We start from the raw sequence: 14,292 nt of genomic DNA on the forward strand, positions 1-14,292 counted from the left end.
ACGCTCTTATCTTTCCATCAGCGTCAGTGACCAAGGGTGCATCGTCCCCCGTCCACACTTCTCATGAGCAGACACTGAACTTCCGAGGCTCACTTTCCACACGGACAGACAGACTCCCTATAGGTGTGTGTTACCCTGAGCGCCTGGCCTCTGTCATTAAGAAAAACAGACGCAGGCATTTCAAAACAACCCGGCTGAACTTCATGGCCAAACAACTGCAAAGTGTGGGGAGGCACCTGCTAACCATCACGACCGAGCTCGTTACCGTTACTTTCTAGAGGACTCAGAAATTAACAGCACACCAAAACCGGAATTAAACGGGCAACACAAAATGCTCACCACACGCTGCAAAACGTTGAACCACACACTTAAAAAGAAAGGAACAAAAGCAAAGAAATGCAGGGAAAGACAAGCAGCCAGCTGGTGGGAGGACGTGACCAGGTCAGCACAGCCTGGGTGCAGAGTGCTGAGCCCGGGGGGCGGGGACGTGGGGAGGGTCCTGCGAGCAGCCTGCAGATGCCCCAGAGCCCCCAGCTGCCCCGCCAGGCTTGCAACAGCCACGTCCTGCTGCCCTGATTCTGCAGCAGCGCCCACACACCACTCAGAGAAGTGCTGCCACTCCAGGTTTCTGACATTGGAACAGAAAAGGCACAGCCTGGCTGGCGGTGTCACTGAGCCACTGAAATCCTGGATGCAAAAGGATCACAGTCCCCTTTACCCACGCTTCGACTACAATAAAAACGTACCCTAATGTTTCCAATCCAGGGGTGATGTGTCAGGAGGCGGAGCTTAGCAGAGCACCCCAGGAACAGTGGCTTACAGACAGACAGACAGGGCTGTCGTTCTCAGTGACAGTTTCAAGGTGGAGATGTTTGTCCCCGGACGCTGGCTGTGAAGAGGCACCAGCAGACACCCAGGCGTCCAAGCTTCTCTGTCTTTCTGTCCCCATGATCCCGGCCTGTGGGCAGAGAAGCTGCATTTTTTCCTGACTCTTTGGGGAGCTGACGGGGACCCCCACCAGGGGAGGCAGATCTGAGTTCATGGGGAGGCGGCTGCGGCCCAGCAAGGCCATTGTGCTGGGGGGGGGCTGCATGAGGGGCCGAGGCGGGATCAGGATGGGTGTCGAGCCAGAAGTGAGGCGTGGGCCACACGGGCCTGCCTGACGTGCTGTTGCAGACGGGTCTGGGCTGCCCGTCAGGACACATGATGGCCACGGGGTCTCCCCCTGGATGCTCACGTGGGCGCCGAGGCCCTTCACCAATATGGTGACACGGGCTAGGGTGGACTCGGGTCAACAAGGCCGTGGGTGTGGTGACGTGGCTGCAGGTACACGTGGTGCTGTGGGTGGTGCGCAGAGGGGTTGTGGGTCTGCACGAAGCTGGGATCCACCTCCCGGGCAAGAGCCCCTGGGGTGGCCACAGAGTCAGAGGATGAGACCCAAGGATGTCATGTTGTCCCGGTGGCCTTGGGGGGCTCAGGCGACCGGGAGGAAACATGCAGGGAGGCCGGGAGGGTGTGGGAGAGTGGACCACGGCCCCCACAGCGCCCCTTGTTCTGGTGGGCGAGGGTTGAGCAGGTCAGAGGCAGGGAGGGAGGCAGGGGTCCAGGGGCCAGCCCCATGTTCCGGGAACCCGCTCACCCCCTGTGGCTTTGTCATCCCAGGACGCCTGTCTGTGACCCCCATGGGCTCATGCACACTTGGGCTCCTGTGGAGCGGGGCTTCTCGGAGTCTGGACACTCGCCGACCCGGGGGCCTCTCTCAGCCTCTGCTCCTACAGCACAGCACAGCACAGCACAGGGTTCCCGCATCCTGTCTGCTGAGCCTGCAACCGTGGGGGGCTGGGCTAGGCCCCCCGCCCTCCAGCTGCGGTGCCTTCCCCAGGCTGAAGGCGCCTCAGCCCCTCACCCGGGGTCCCCAGACCCTGCCCGTGTGCGCTGCCAGCCCAGCTCAGGCTGACCACCCGGGTGGCCGGGCCGCGAGCTGATGGGACCCCCAGAGGGGGCCGTCCGGGGATGGCATGGCTCGTGTGATGTCGCAGGCCATCCCGGGGGACCTGCGCGAGCCCTGCACAACATCACAGCGACATGAAAAGGAAGGAGAGGGGGAGACAGATGTGGTGTCCTGTAAACACGCTGATTTCTCAATGTAAACCAGATTCCAGGACATCAGATAAACATCTGCGTCGGAGCCCGGGCCCCCCACCTCCGGGAGGCCCAGGGGTCTGCATCGCCTACTCTGGGACCTGTCAGAGTGACCGTTGAAACGTTTCGTAATCAGGCGAGATTGGGCTTGCATTCCTCCCCTAAATCCCCCAGATCTCTGCAATTTTAGGTCTTCTCAAAAATGCAAACATTTGGTAATTAAATGACCGAGGGAAAAAAGCATAGAATGTGCTCTCAACTGGAAAATACCAATTTAGGAAGTCATTCTGGTTTTCCACCCACCTTGGGCTGGGCTGGGAGCTTATCTCTGCTAAAAGGAATCTGCTGAGGCCGGGGCCTGGGGGGCCGCCCGGGCTGCTCACAGCTTCCTCTGAGAGCATGAGCTGCCAGGGCCTGGGGAGGGGGCTGAGCGACCCTGGCTCTGTGACACCGGGATTTGGGGGCGTGAGGCCCCGATATTGCATCCAGCTGTGTGGCAGCACCAAGGACAGTGGCCTTGACTCCAATGTCAGTGATTTGTTTTGCTTCCCTGCCAGCTGGCTGGGTCCCCACCCCAGTCCTTCACTCCTGCGTGGACCTCGGCCGTTGTGCAGGGAATGATTCTCATTCAGTCCACTGGGCCTTGCCCCACTTTCTGGCCTGAGAGCTTCCACCCCCACCCCGTCCAGCTCAGCATCTGGTCCTGTGTCCTCAGGTCTAAGAGGGGACATGTCAGGGTCAGTGTTTGTAACTCAGGTTCCCCTAACCGCCCCGAGCAGGCCCAGTACCTCCCTCTCATCCTACAGACTCACCTGTAGGGAACAGTGTCAGCCCTGCTGTGCGACCCTGAACTCCAGGGCTGGGTTTGATGCCACATCCCGCTTGCCCCGCTCTCATACAGTGCACCAGCTAAGAACTGTTGTTATGTTTTTCATGGCTGAATACAAATGAAAAGACTAGTGTGTGGTGACACATAAAAGTCCTATGAAGCTCATATTCAGTGCCCATAGGTCATGATTTTGGGGGCACGTCACCCCATCCGTTTATGGATTGTCTGTGGCTGCTTTCTCATTAGGACGGCAGAGCTGAGCGGTGGCCACAGAGCCAAATTACTTATCATCTGGGCCCTGGCTGAAACATTTGCCAAACGCCGACCTAAGTCCTTCCAAGCAGTTTTCTCAGGCCCCAGACGGCCTCCGGTGCCTGACTTTTCAATGGAGCTGCAGGACATTTCAGAAAGTGTCTGAGTGCTGTCTCAAGAGCCTTGGGTTTCCAGAAATTCTAGTCACTGCACACACATGCTTCTAGAACACAGGAGCTCCCAGTGAGCTCTCGGGTGAGGAAGCGAAGGTGACTGAAACGGGGTCCTGTCTCCAAGGGTGTCCTGATCGATCCATAAAGACCCCGCAGTGATGTCACATAGTTACGAGCCTGGACACTGGACTACGGGGCCCCGGTGGGACCACAGCCTCCGGAGGACTCACCCAGAACCCCCTCTCGGAGCGCTGGGTCCCCTCTCTCGGACAGACAGTGGGCATCTGTCACTTGTCTGCTTTTCTCTGGAGAATCTACCTGCCGTGCACACGGCCACACGCAGGCCCAGAGGTACAAGAGGTCCACAGCGGGTGGGTCACTGGCCTGCTTTCCACGTGCCATGCTGATCAGAAATGGGGGTGCGTTGTGGCCACTCTAGAGAAAGAAAATGAACCACCACCCCAAATTTGGTTCCACTGTCAAGACTGGTGACACCACACACAGATCAAGAAAGCACCGAAATGTGTCACCCACATAGTGAGTCTGCAGGGGTGTGGCAGGCGTGGCCTTTTGTTGGGGGTCCCTTGCATGGACAGGGGGACATGGGCAGTGACTCGCACCGGCACCCAGCACTCTGTTCCATGAGCCCCGATGTGGGGCGTGAGGGGGGGGGAGAAGTGTGGCTTCGAGGCTGTCAGCAGCCAGACATCAGACTCAGACTCAGACCCTTCATCACAGGAGCTATGCATTCGAGTCTCCCAGGGCAACAGGAGGGCGGCCATGAAAGCGGGGCTTTGCGGGGTGAGGGGCATCACCATCGCTGGGTGGGCTGGGGGGTCCCATGAAGGGCATGGCAGCTTTGCTGGGTCGTCCGTGGGAAAGTTATTTGCTAGGACTCTCCAGCACTGAGATGTCGAAACGTTTATAATTTGGTGGTAGAACAGGAATTTCTGAGCACACAGATGGACTGGCTGCTTTTCCTGATAAGGCAGTGTCCCTTTGCTCTAAGATAAGCCTGGATTGTTGACGCACAGAGGATTTGGGGCACCAGCAGCCTAAGGATCAAGGGCTTACCTGCCCACCCTCGGGCTTTGTCATCTCGGGGCCTCATGCTCAAGCCCCCCCCCTGCCCCCCCCCCGCCCCCAGGGGTTCAAGCTGATTTGCACTGTTCCTGTCACCTCCCTGCTGGCCCTGAGCAGACTCTTGACACATCCTGCCTGGGAGGACCCCACAACTGGCCTTTTTGCTGTTAGTTTGGGACGAAGGGAGGGGGGGAGTGAGGGGCGAGCAGAGAGCTGACCTGTCCCGTGTGCCAGGCGCTCGTGACAATCCTGTGAGGCCGGTGCCGTCACCCCTGCATCAGTTCACATTTGAGGAGACTGAAGCTCAGAGCGACTGTGTAGCTCGCCCAGGTCACACAGGGCCTGGAAGTGTTGCCTGCATCAGACACTGTGTAGGAACGTCAGTCAGGACTGAATGACATCGTCGTCCTTCACATCCCAAAGCATTTTCTTCTGGCAGCAAGAAAAGTATGCAGGTTGCAGTGACTCAGGCACGGCCATTGTGTTGTGGCCCTCATAGCGCGGGCAGCCCTTCCCCTGGTCTCGGCGGACGGCCTGCCCACTGGCCCGCGTGATGGTGGAGGGCCAGACAGAACACGAGGACGTGGAGGCTACACGTGTCTTTTTTATTATTAAACTTACAAGAAGAAGAGTTATGAGGATGGTGGGGGGACAGCGGCACATAGTGTGAATGCACTTAGTTCCACTGAGCTGAACACTTAGAAATGGCTAAGATGGTAAACGTCCCATGTATTTTAACCCAGTACCAATGTGTATGTGTCTTTTTAATGCTTTATGGGGTCTAGTTGGGTGCCCTAAACTGCACACATCTGAAGTGCATAGGTTGACACATTTTGACATGGCACTGGCACCCCATCAGGGTAATAGGCACCCTTCACCCCCACTAGCTTGTCACCCCTGTCCCTCCCTTCTCCTTCCACTGCTGACCCACCTCGTCCCCACACAGCCAACGATCTTTCTGTCACTGTGGATTCATCTGAACGTGTCAGTGACGTGAATCACACAGCACGTGCTCTTTTGGGTCTGGTGTTGTCACCCAGCAAGATTGGCCTTGGGATGCCGCCACGTCGTCACTGTGTCCATGGAAATTTTATAGTCACCATGGCTGTGGCTCCAGCTGCTGTGTGCCAGCCTGTCCCTGCTCCAGCTGTGGCAAAGGAGGCTGTGGGCCATGTGGCAGCTGCAAGGGGGGCTGTGGGTCCTGTGGGGGCTGCAAGGGGGGCTGTGGGTCCTGTGGGGGCTGCAAGGGGGGCTGTGGGTCCTGTGGGGGCTGCAAGGGGGGCTGTGGGTCCTGTGGGGGCTGCAAGGGGGGCTGTGGGTCCTGTGGGGGCTGCAAGGGGGGCTCATGTGGTCCCTGCAGCTGCCGCCAGTGCTGGATCTGAGGTGCTGACCGCACCCCCTGGCTGTGAGGGTGTGAAGAACTGTACATTTGTGTCCAAGTGGCTTCGCCCTTTGTCCTCCTACCAGTCTGTCCCCTCTTGTGTTTAAAAGCACAGGCCAAGGCATCTCTCACAAAGTCCTGCTCTCACCCCAAAGACCTGTCTTCTTCCTGTTGTTTTATCATTTCTTATTCCAACAGTTCTTCCTCCAGGTCCCCAAGGTGTCTCGTGTGCTGCCACCTGGTGAGTGTTAGGGTGTCCCAGCTGCCACATTATCAAGGAGGTGACGACCACATGGGGGGAACTCTTCCAGAAGAAAGCAGGAAAGGGAAGGAAAACTTAAGAGATGTGGACGATCAAAGCAGAGGGGCCAACGTGTCAATAACCGGAATTGGAGATGGAGAGAAAATGACTCTGGAGAGAAAGAAATACCAGACAAAATCTTTGGGAGAATTTTCCCCAGAATTAAAGATTTAACAAATAAAAAATTAAAATTAAAAACCCTTATATTAAAGGGGTTCATAGAGGGCCAAACAGAAAAAAAGGAACCCCCTCCCCATGCATTCGTACATAGTGAAAGGAAAGAGGAGGAATGATAAACAGACAGTTTAAAATTCTCCAGGGAGAGAGCTGATTGCTCCCCAGAGAGGGAGGCCCAGGCTGGTACCGAGCCTCCCACAGCCCCAGCAGAGCAGGGAGAGAGGCCCGGTGCTTTACGCATGGAAGGAAAGAACATTCCACAGACAACTCTTTATCCAGCACCAAATACTTTTACATGGGAGGGAATAATATGAGGGGATAAGAGAAATATTCTCAGGCAAACAAGGACTCAAAAAAATGTCCCACAAAATCGCACGTTGAAAACACTTTCTGGAGAAACATGAAAACAATTTAAAAATCACGTACACACATCCAGTAGGGACTTGACCGATCTGATAAAACGGGGCCATCAAATATTTTGCTGAACTTATCATGATCTTGGAAAAAAAGGCAAGAGCAGAGTAAGAAAAGTTAAACCCAGAGGGGAGCGGGGGTGGGAGAGGAGGGAAAAGGGGTCAAATACATGGCGATGGAAGGAGAACTGACTCTGGGTGGTGAGCACACAATGTGAGATACAGATGATGGATTACAGAGATGTGCACATGAAACCTGTGTCCTTTTACTAACTATTGTCACCCCAATAAATTTAATAAAAAGAAGGACTACCTATCCCATAGCATCTCACACTACTGTTTGGAAGCTTAAAAGACTTACTACCTATAAACATGTAAAATAAACAATACCCAGCAGATATATGTATTAAGATTATGTTAAGTTAGATACATTGTTAAATTATGACATGGAAGCCTCTTTGCAGTCCTACTTTACGAAGGATTTTTAAAGATCAGATATCACTGCTGCATTTTATCAAATGCCCTAACATCTCATTGATTAGAAGCCTTTCATCTTTGATATTTCGACATGGTGAGTTATGTCAGGAGAATTCCTAACATAAGAAGAATGTGAAGCCCTGGAATGAATCCCTCCTGGTCATGGGTCACTGTGCTTTTCATACTGAAGGGGTCCATGGGCTAATAACTTATTTTGCCTATTTCATCGTTATACATAAGTTATTTTGGTTACAGTTAAAAAAAACAAAAAAAGGAAAGTGATCCCCACACTGGAGAAGCAGATTCTGTAATAGTGAGGTACAGTGGGCGGGCAGGCAAGTGTGTGTGCAACAGGGCGTGCCCGGTGTGCAAGAAGACAGGCGCCGTGGAGGCATGAGTGTCAACACAGTAAAAAGGGAACATAAAACTTCTAAGGCAGTGGAAGGAGACTCGGCATGTCTAATAGTGTGTGGTGACAAAAAGTAAGGAGCAAAGAGAGAGCCTAGTGGAGGCAGAAACGGAACTGATGGAGCAGACGTCCTCAGAGGAGCAAACGGAGGAAATTTTCCAACGCAAGGACAAGGTTACGGATTCGCTACAAGTCAAAGATCCAACAAAACTCTTCCACAGACAGTCAGCGTAGCTGACAGTAAGAGGGCAGGACAACATGTGCCAGCCAAATGGTCACAGCCCTAAAGAGAGCGGGGGTGGCAGTGTGAGTACGAAGCCATCGGATACTCATACAGTCTCCAAGCACAAGGCAAAAGCGTTAGAAATTAAGCCACCGAAGGGATAGGTCTTACGTTGGAAACCAAACAGCACACAACTGTAAATTGTAGGTTCAAAAGGTAATCAGATGTGGAAATACAAAATGATTAAAAGTGACACTAATAAAAACAGTGCCTGTCGGAATGACGGGCTAGGCTGGGCTGGGACATGTGTAGCATTAAATAAATGTGTCACAAATTATGAAATTGGTAAAATGTCTATTCAAATATTTTGCCCCTTCCCACTAGTTTCTAATTGGGGTGTTTGCCTTATTATTACAAGCGTTCTTTTTAGACTCTGAACACAACCCTTTATCAGCTCTGTGGTTTGCAAATATTTTCTCTTCATCTGTGCTTGTCTTTTTATTTTTTTTCTTAATGGTGTCTTTTGAACCATAACATTTTTAATTTTGATGGAGTCCAATGTTTCCTTCTGTGGATCATGCCTTTGGAGTCACAGCTGAGGAATCGTGCTGAGGCCGAGGTTTCAAATGTTTTCTCCTGTGTTTGCTCTAACAATTCTATTTTTCACTCTTCTATTAATATTTAGGTCCACCGTGTATTAACTTTTGTGCCTGGCATGAGCGGGGGCCCAAATTTGTTTTTTGGCATGTGACTATCCAGATGCCCCTGCACCATTGTTGAAAAGAACGCTCCTTCCCTGTCTTGAGTTGCCTTTGTCAAAAATTAATGGGCAGCAAATGTAAAGGTTTGTTTCTGGATTCCTAGTTCTGTTGCCTCAACTGTGTGTCTGTACCGATATCATCCTGAGAACGTTTGTAGTCAGTTTTAAGACTGGAAAGTAAAAGTCCTTTCACTCAGTTCTTTCTCAAAATGATTTCATCTGGTTCTTTATGAACTATATTAACATATCATTAAATACATATATAAATATGTGAATTATGATGATTGCTTTTATATTTCACTTTTTCCCAAACTGAGCTACATAGATTTAACATAATTCATACCAGAGAACCCGGAAAAAATTTTTGTAGAAATAGACAAACTGATTTTAAAATGGACAGGGAAGGGCAGAAGGACGTGCATAGCCAGACTTTGAAAAGAAGAGGTGTCGAGTTGGAGGAAGCAGACCACTCGATTTTCAGACTTACTGTCAAGCCGTGGAGGTCAAGAGCATGACCCCGAGGAGGGGACAGACACACAGGGAAATGGAGCAGAACGTGGTTCACACACAGACCTACACAAGCCCGCAGGTGGGCATTTCACAAAAATGCAAAAACAGTTTAGAGGAGGAAGGTGTAGTCTTTTCAACAGAGGGAGCTAGAGCGATTGCATACCTTGTTGGGGGGGGGGGACCCCACACCTAAACCTCACACCACTTTATAAAAAAAATTAACTGAAACTGGATCATAGATTTAAACATAAAACATAAAACTTCAAAAACAAACATAGGAGGAACTCTTCAGGGCCTCTGAAATATAACATCAAAAACACAGTGCATAAATTTTTTTAAAAAATCAATGAAGAAGGCTTCATTAAAATTCAAACCTTTTGCCCTGAGAAAGGCCTGTGAAGAGGATGAAAAGCTAAGCTGCCGGCTGAGAGGCAGTACTTGCAAAGCCTACATCTGACAAAGGACTCACTTAGAACATATGAAGAACTCTCCAAAGTCAACGGGAAAACGACAAACGAAAGGGGCCAAAGACACGAAGAGCCGTGTCACACGAGGGGACGTGCTGGTGGCTAAGAACCTGAGAAGAGATCACCCTGAGCCATCAGGAAACGCAAAGCCTGACCATAGTGACACACTGCCACACACCGATTAGAACAGCTAAGTTACACGGTAATGGCAGTGCCACAGGCCGGCCACACGGAGAGCAGCTCACAGACACGCAGGTGGGGATGGAAAATGTGCCTCCAGTCTGGAACAGTTTGACAGTTTCTTAAAAAGCTAAGCCTACACTTACCAGATGGCCCAGCAATGGCACTCACTCCTGAGCGTTCACCCCACAAAAGTGAAAACTTCTGTTCATACAAGAAAACGTACATGGCTGGTTAGGGCAGCTTTGTTTGCAATAAAACAACTAAAATATACTTCCCTCGGTGAATGGCGGGACAGATGGTGGTACATGGGTACCCTGAGATGCTACATAAGAAGTCATGAGTGACTGGTAACTCGCCACAACTCCCACGGACCTCCAGGGCACCAGGCTGAGTGAGAAAAAGCCAGTCTCAGATGGTCACACACTGTGTGACTTCACTTATATACCATTTTCAAAAGGACAAGGTTACAGCCATAGAAGACAGCTTAGCTTAGCGGTAGATAAGAATTAGCGATGGTGGGAGAAGGGTCTGGACACTGAGGGAGCTGTTTCTGGGGAGGGACAGTTGTGTGTTGCCGTTACACAGCGACACAGTGGCTAAGAACTAGACACCTTGTAGCAAAGCCAGGTTCCTGGCTGTAACCAGCGGGGCCACCTGGTGGGCAGGTACATGGGAATCCTCAGAACTATTTTTAAAAGTTCTGTGAATCTATAATTGTTTCCAATTTAAAGCTTTTTTTTTTAAAAAAAAAAGACATTATGAGCTTTAAATAAAGAGCATATATCTGATTCTCCCTTTTGTGTAAGAAGAAGAATAAATAATAAAATATGCGTGTCATTCTTGCAGCAAAACCACAAGAAAGACCAACCAGCACCTAGAGAAACGGCAGAGAGAGGAAAGGAACTTAAAACTGCCAGAGCCATTTCAGGGTTGCATGTGGTCAAAAAAGATAACATTAAGTAAAATCAATAAGGAGAATAACTAACAGGGAATAAAAGCAGAAATGTATGAATATTTTCTGTGAATATATGTTTGTGGCTCCATGCACAACGGCCGAGGTCCACGCAGGAGTGAAGGACTGGGGTGGGGACCCAGCCAGCTGGCAGGGAAGCAAAACAAATCACTGACATTGGAGTCAAGGCCACTGTCCTTGGTGCTGCCACACAGCTGGATGCAATATCGGGGCCTCACGCCCCCAAATCCCGGTGTCACAGAGCCAGGGTCGCTCAGCCCCCTCCCCAGGCCCTGGCAGCTCATGCTCTCAGAGGAAGCTGTTAGCAGCCCGGGCGGCCCCCCAGGCCCCGGCCTCAGCAGATTCCTCTTAGCAGAGATAAGCTCCCAGCCCAGCCCAAGGTGGGTGGAAAACCAGAATGACTTCCTAAATTGGTATTTTCCAGTTGAGAGCACATTCTATGCTTTTTTCCCTCGGTCATTTAATTACCAAATGTTTGCATTTTTGAGAAGACCTAAAATTGCAGAGATCTGGGGGATTTAGGGGAGGAATGCAAGCCCAATCTCGCCTGATTACGAAACGTTTCAACGGTCACTCTGACAGGTCCCAGAGTAGGCGATGCAGACCCCTGGGCCTCCCGGAGGTGGGGGGCCCGGGCTCCGACGCAGATGTTTATCTGATGTCCTGGAATCTGGTTTACATTGAGAAATCAGCGTGTTTACAGGACACCACATCTGTCTCCCCCTCTCCTTCCTTTTCATGTCGCTGTGATGTTGTGCAGGGCTCGCGCAGGTCCCCCGGGATGGCCTGCGACATCACACGAGCCATGCCATCCCCGGACGGCCCCCTCTGGGGGTCCCATCAGCTCGCGGCCCGGCCACCCGGGTGGTCAGCCTGAGCTGGGCTGGCAGCGCACACGGGCAGGGTCTGGGGACCCCGGGTGAGGGGCTGAGGCGCCTTCAGCCTGGGGAAGGCACCGCAGCTGGAGGGCGGGGGGCCTAGCCCAGCCCCCCACGGTTGCAGGCTCAGCAGACAGGATGCGGGAACCCTGTGCTGTGCTGTGCTGTGCTGTAGGAGCAGAGGCTGAGAGAGGCCCCCGGGTCGGCGAGTGTCCAGACTCCGAGAAGCCCCGCTCCACAGGAGCCCAAGTGTGCATGAGCCCATGGGGGTCACAGACAGGCGTCCTGGGATGACAAAGCCACAGGGGGTGAGCGGGTTCCCGGAACATGGGGCTGGCCCCTGGACCCCTGCCTCCCTCCCTGCCTCTGACCTGCTCAACCCTCGCCCACCAGAACAAGGGGCGCTGTGGGGGCCGTGGTCCACTCTCCCACACCCTCCCGGCCTCCCTGCATGTTTCCTCCCGGTCGCCTGAGCCCCCCAAGGCCACCGGGACAACATGACATCCTTGGGTCTCATCCTCTGACTCTGTGGCCACCCCAAGGGCTCTTGCCCGGGAGGTGGATCCCAGCTTCGTGCAGACCCACAACCCCTCTGCGCACCACCCACGGCACCACGTGTACCTGCAGCCACGTCACCACACCCACGGCCCTGTTGACCCGAGTCCACCCTAGCCCGTGTCACCATATTGGTGAAGGGCCTCGGCGCCCACGTGAGCGTCCAGGGGGAGACCCCGTGGCCATCATGTGTCCTGACGGGCAGCCCAGACCCGTCTGCAACAGCACGTCAGGCAGGCCCGTGTGGCCCACGCCTCACTTCTGGCTCGACACCCATCCTGATCCCGCCTCGGCCCCTCATGCAGCCCCCCCCAGCACAATGGCCTTGCTGGGCCGCAGCCCCCTTCCCATGAACTCAGATCTGCCTCCCCTGGTGGGGGTCCCTGTCAGCTCCCCAAAGAGTCAGGAAAAAATGCAGCTTCTCTGCCCACAGGCCGGGATCGTGGGAACAGAAAGACAGAAGCTTGGACGCCTGGGTGTCTGCTGGTGCCTCTTCACAGCCAGCGTCCGGGGACAAACATCTCCACCTTGAAACTGTCACTGAGAACGACAGCCCTGTCTGTCTGTCTGTAAGCCACTGTTCCTGGGGTGCTCTGCTAAGCTCTGCCTCCTGACACATCACTCCTGGATTGGAAACATTAGGGTACGTTTTTATTGTAGTCGAAGCGTGGGTAAAGGGGACTGTGATCCTTTTGCATCCAGGATTTCAGTGGCTCAGTGACACCGCCAGCCAGGCTGTGCCTTTTCTGTCCCAATGTCAGAAACCTGGAGTGGCAGCACTTCTCTGAGTGGTGTGTGGGCGCTGCTGCAGAATCAGGGCAGCAGGACGTGGCTGTTGCAAGCCTGGCGGGGCAGCTGAGGGCTCTGGGGCATCTGCAGGCTGCTCGCAGGACCCTCCCCACGTCCCCGCCCCCCGGGCTCAGCACTCTGCACCCAGGCTGTGCTGACCTGGTCACGTCCTCCCACCGGCTGGCTGCTTGTCTTTCCCTGCATTTCTTTGCTTTTGTTCCTTTCTTTTTAAGTGTGTGGTTCAACGTTTTGCAGCGTGTGGTGAACATTTTGTGTTGCCCGTTTAATTCCGGTTTTGGTGTGCTGTTAATTTCTGAGTCCTCTAGAAAGTAACGGTAACGAGCTCGGTCGTGATGGTTAGCAGGTGCCTCCCCACACTTTGCAGTTGTTTGGCCATGAAGTTCAGCCGGGTTGTTTTGAAATGCCTGCGTCTGTTTTTCTTAATGACAGAGGCCAGGTGCTCAGGGTAACACACACCTATAGGGAGTCTGTCTGTCCATGTGGAAAGTGAGCCGTGGAAGTTCAGTGTCTGCTCATGAGAAGTGTGGACGGGGGACGATGCACCCTTGGTCACTGACGCTGATGGAAAGATAAGAGCGTGCATATCCACGCGGTGCCAACTGTGTCATTACCCCTTCTGTCCTGTGCCGGCTGGGAAACGAAGCCCTGCCCGGTACAGAAGGAACTTTGCTCGTGGAGCATTTCACTTCTGCCAACACAGAATGGCTGGTAACAGAACAAGGGGGGAGTGACCTGTTCCCACGGCTATTGGTGAGACCTAGGCCATCGGTGCCAAAGCTTTATCCCACATGAAGGTTCTAGAATGAAAGTTAATCCTTGGGAAGGTGAAATGGGTCTGATCCCAGATACTGGAGAAGAGGGCGCGGCCCAGGTGGGAGCCCATCTCCCTCTCTGTATGCTCCTTGCCCCTCCCCCCCAGCCACTCACTGGAGCAGGTGAGTCTCAGGTCCCCCCCTCAGAGCCCACACCTGCCTCCCGCAGGCCTTCCCCAAACGCAGTCACAGAGGTCTGCTGCCAACGACATGGTCTGGCAGCACAGGTGAGGGTGGCAGAGGCGGTCAGCTGGGCCCTGGGCACCGCACATGCCTGCTGTGCACTCCAGACACAGCCCCCCTCCCAGCGTGTGCCCTTTCTGCAGCTGGTCACACAGGCACCTCAGTGGCCAAAGGCGACCAGAGTGTCACCACCTGCAGCTGCCCGAGTCCCCGTGGCGGGAGGAGTACGTGCTGCTCACTTCAGGGGCTGCCCAGCAGCTACAACATTTGCTGTTCACTCCCATGTTTGTGACTTGCTAAC

The 14,292-nt window shown here is 53.3% G+C and overlaps 1 long non-coding RNA gene across 1 annotated transcript in view; it reads right to left on the minus strand.

Moving 5' to 3' along the window:
- Positions 1 to 5,095: 5,095 nt before the first annotated feature.
- LOC109436288 (uncharacterized) overlaps positions 5,096 to 14,292 on the minus strand; it is a 107,670-nt gene continuing 98,473 nt past the window's right edge. The window contains exon 3 of the long non-coding RNA XR_012497691.1: positions 5,096 to 6,272. This is a non-coding gene — a long non-coding RNA (uncharacterized LOC109436288). The remainder of the gene's footprint in view (positions 6,273 to 14,292) is intronic.

Source organism: Rhinolophus sinicus, linkage group LG06 (assembly GCF_036562045.2).
Source record: "Rhinolophus sinicus isolate RSC01 linkage group LG06, ASM3656204v1, whole genome shotgun sequence".
Lineage (NCBI taxonomy): Eukaryota > Metazoa > Chordata > Mammalia > Chiroptera > Rhinolophidae > Rhinolophus > Rhinolophus sinicus.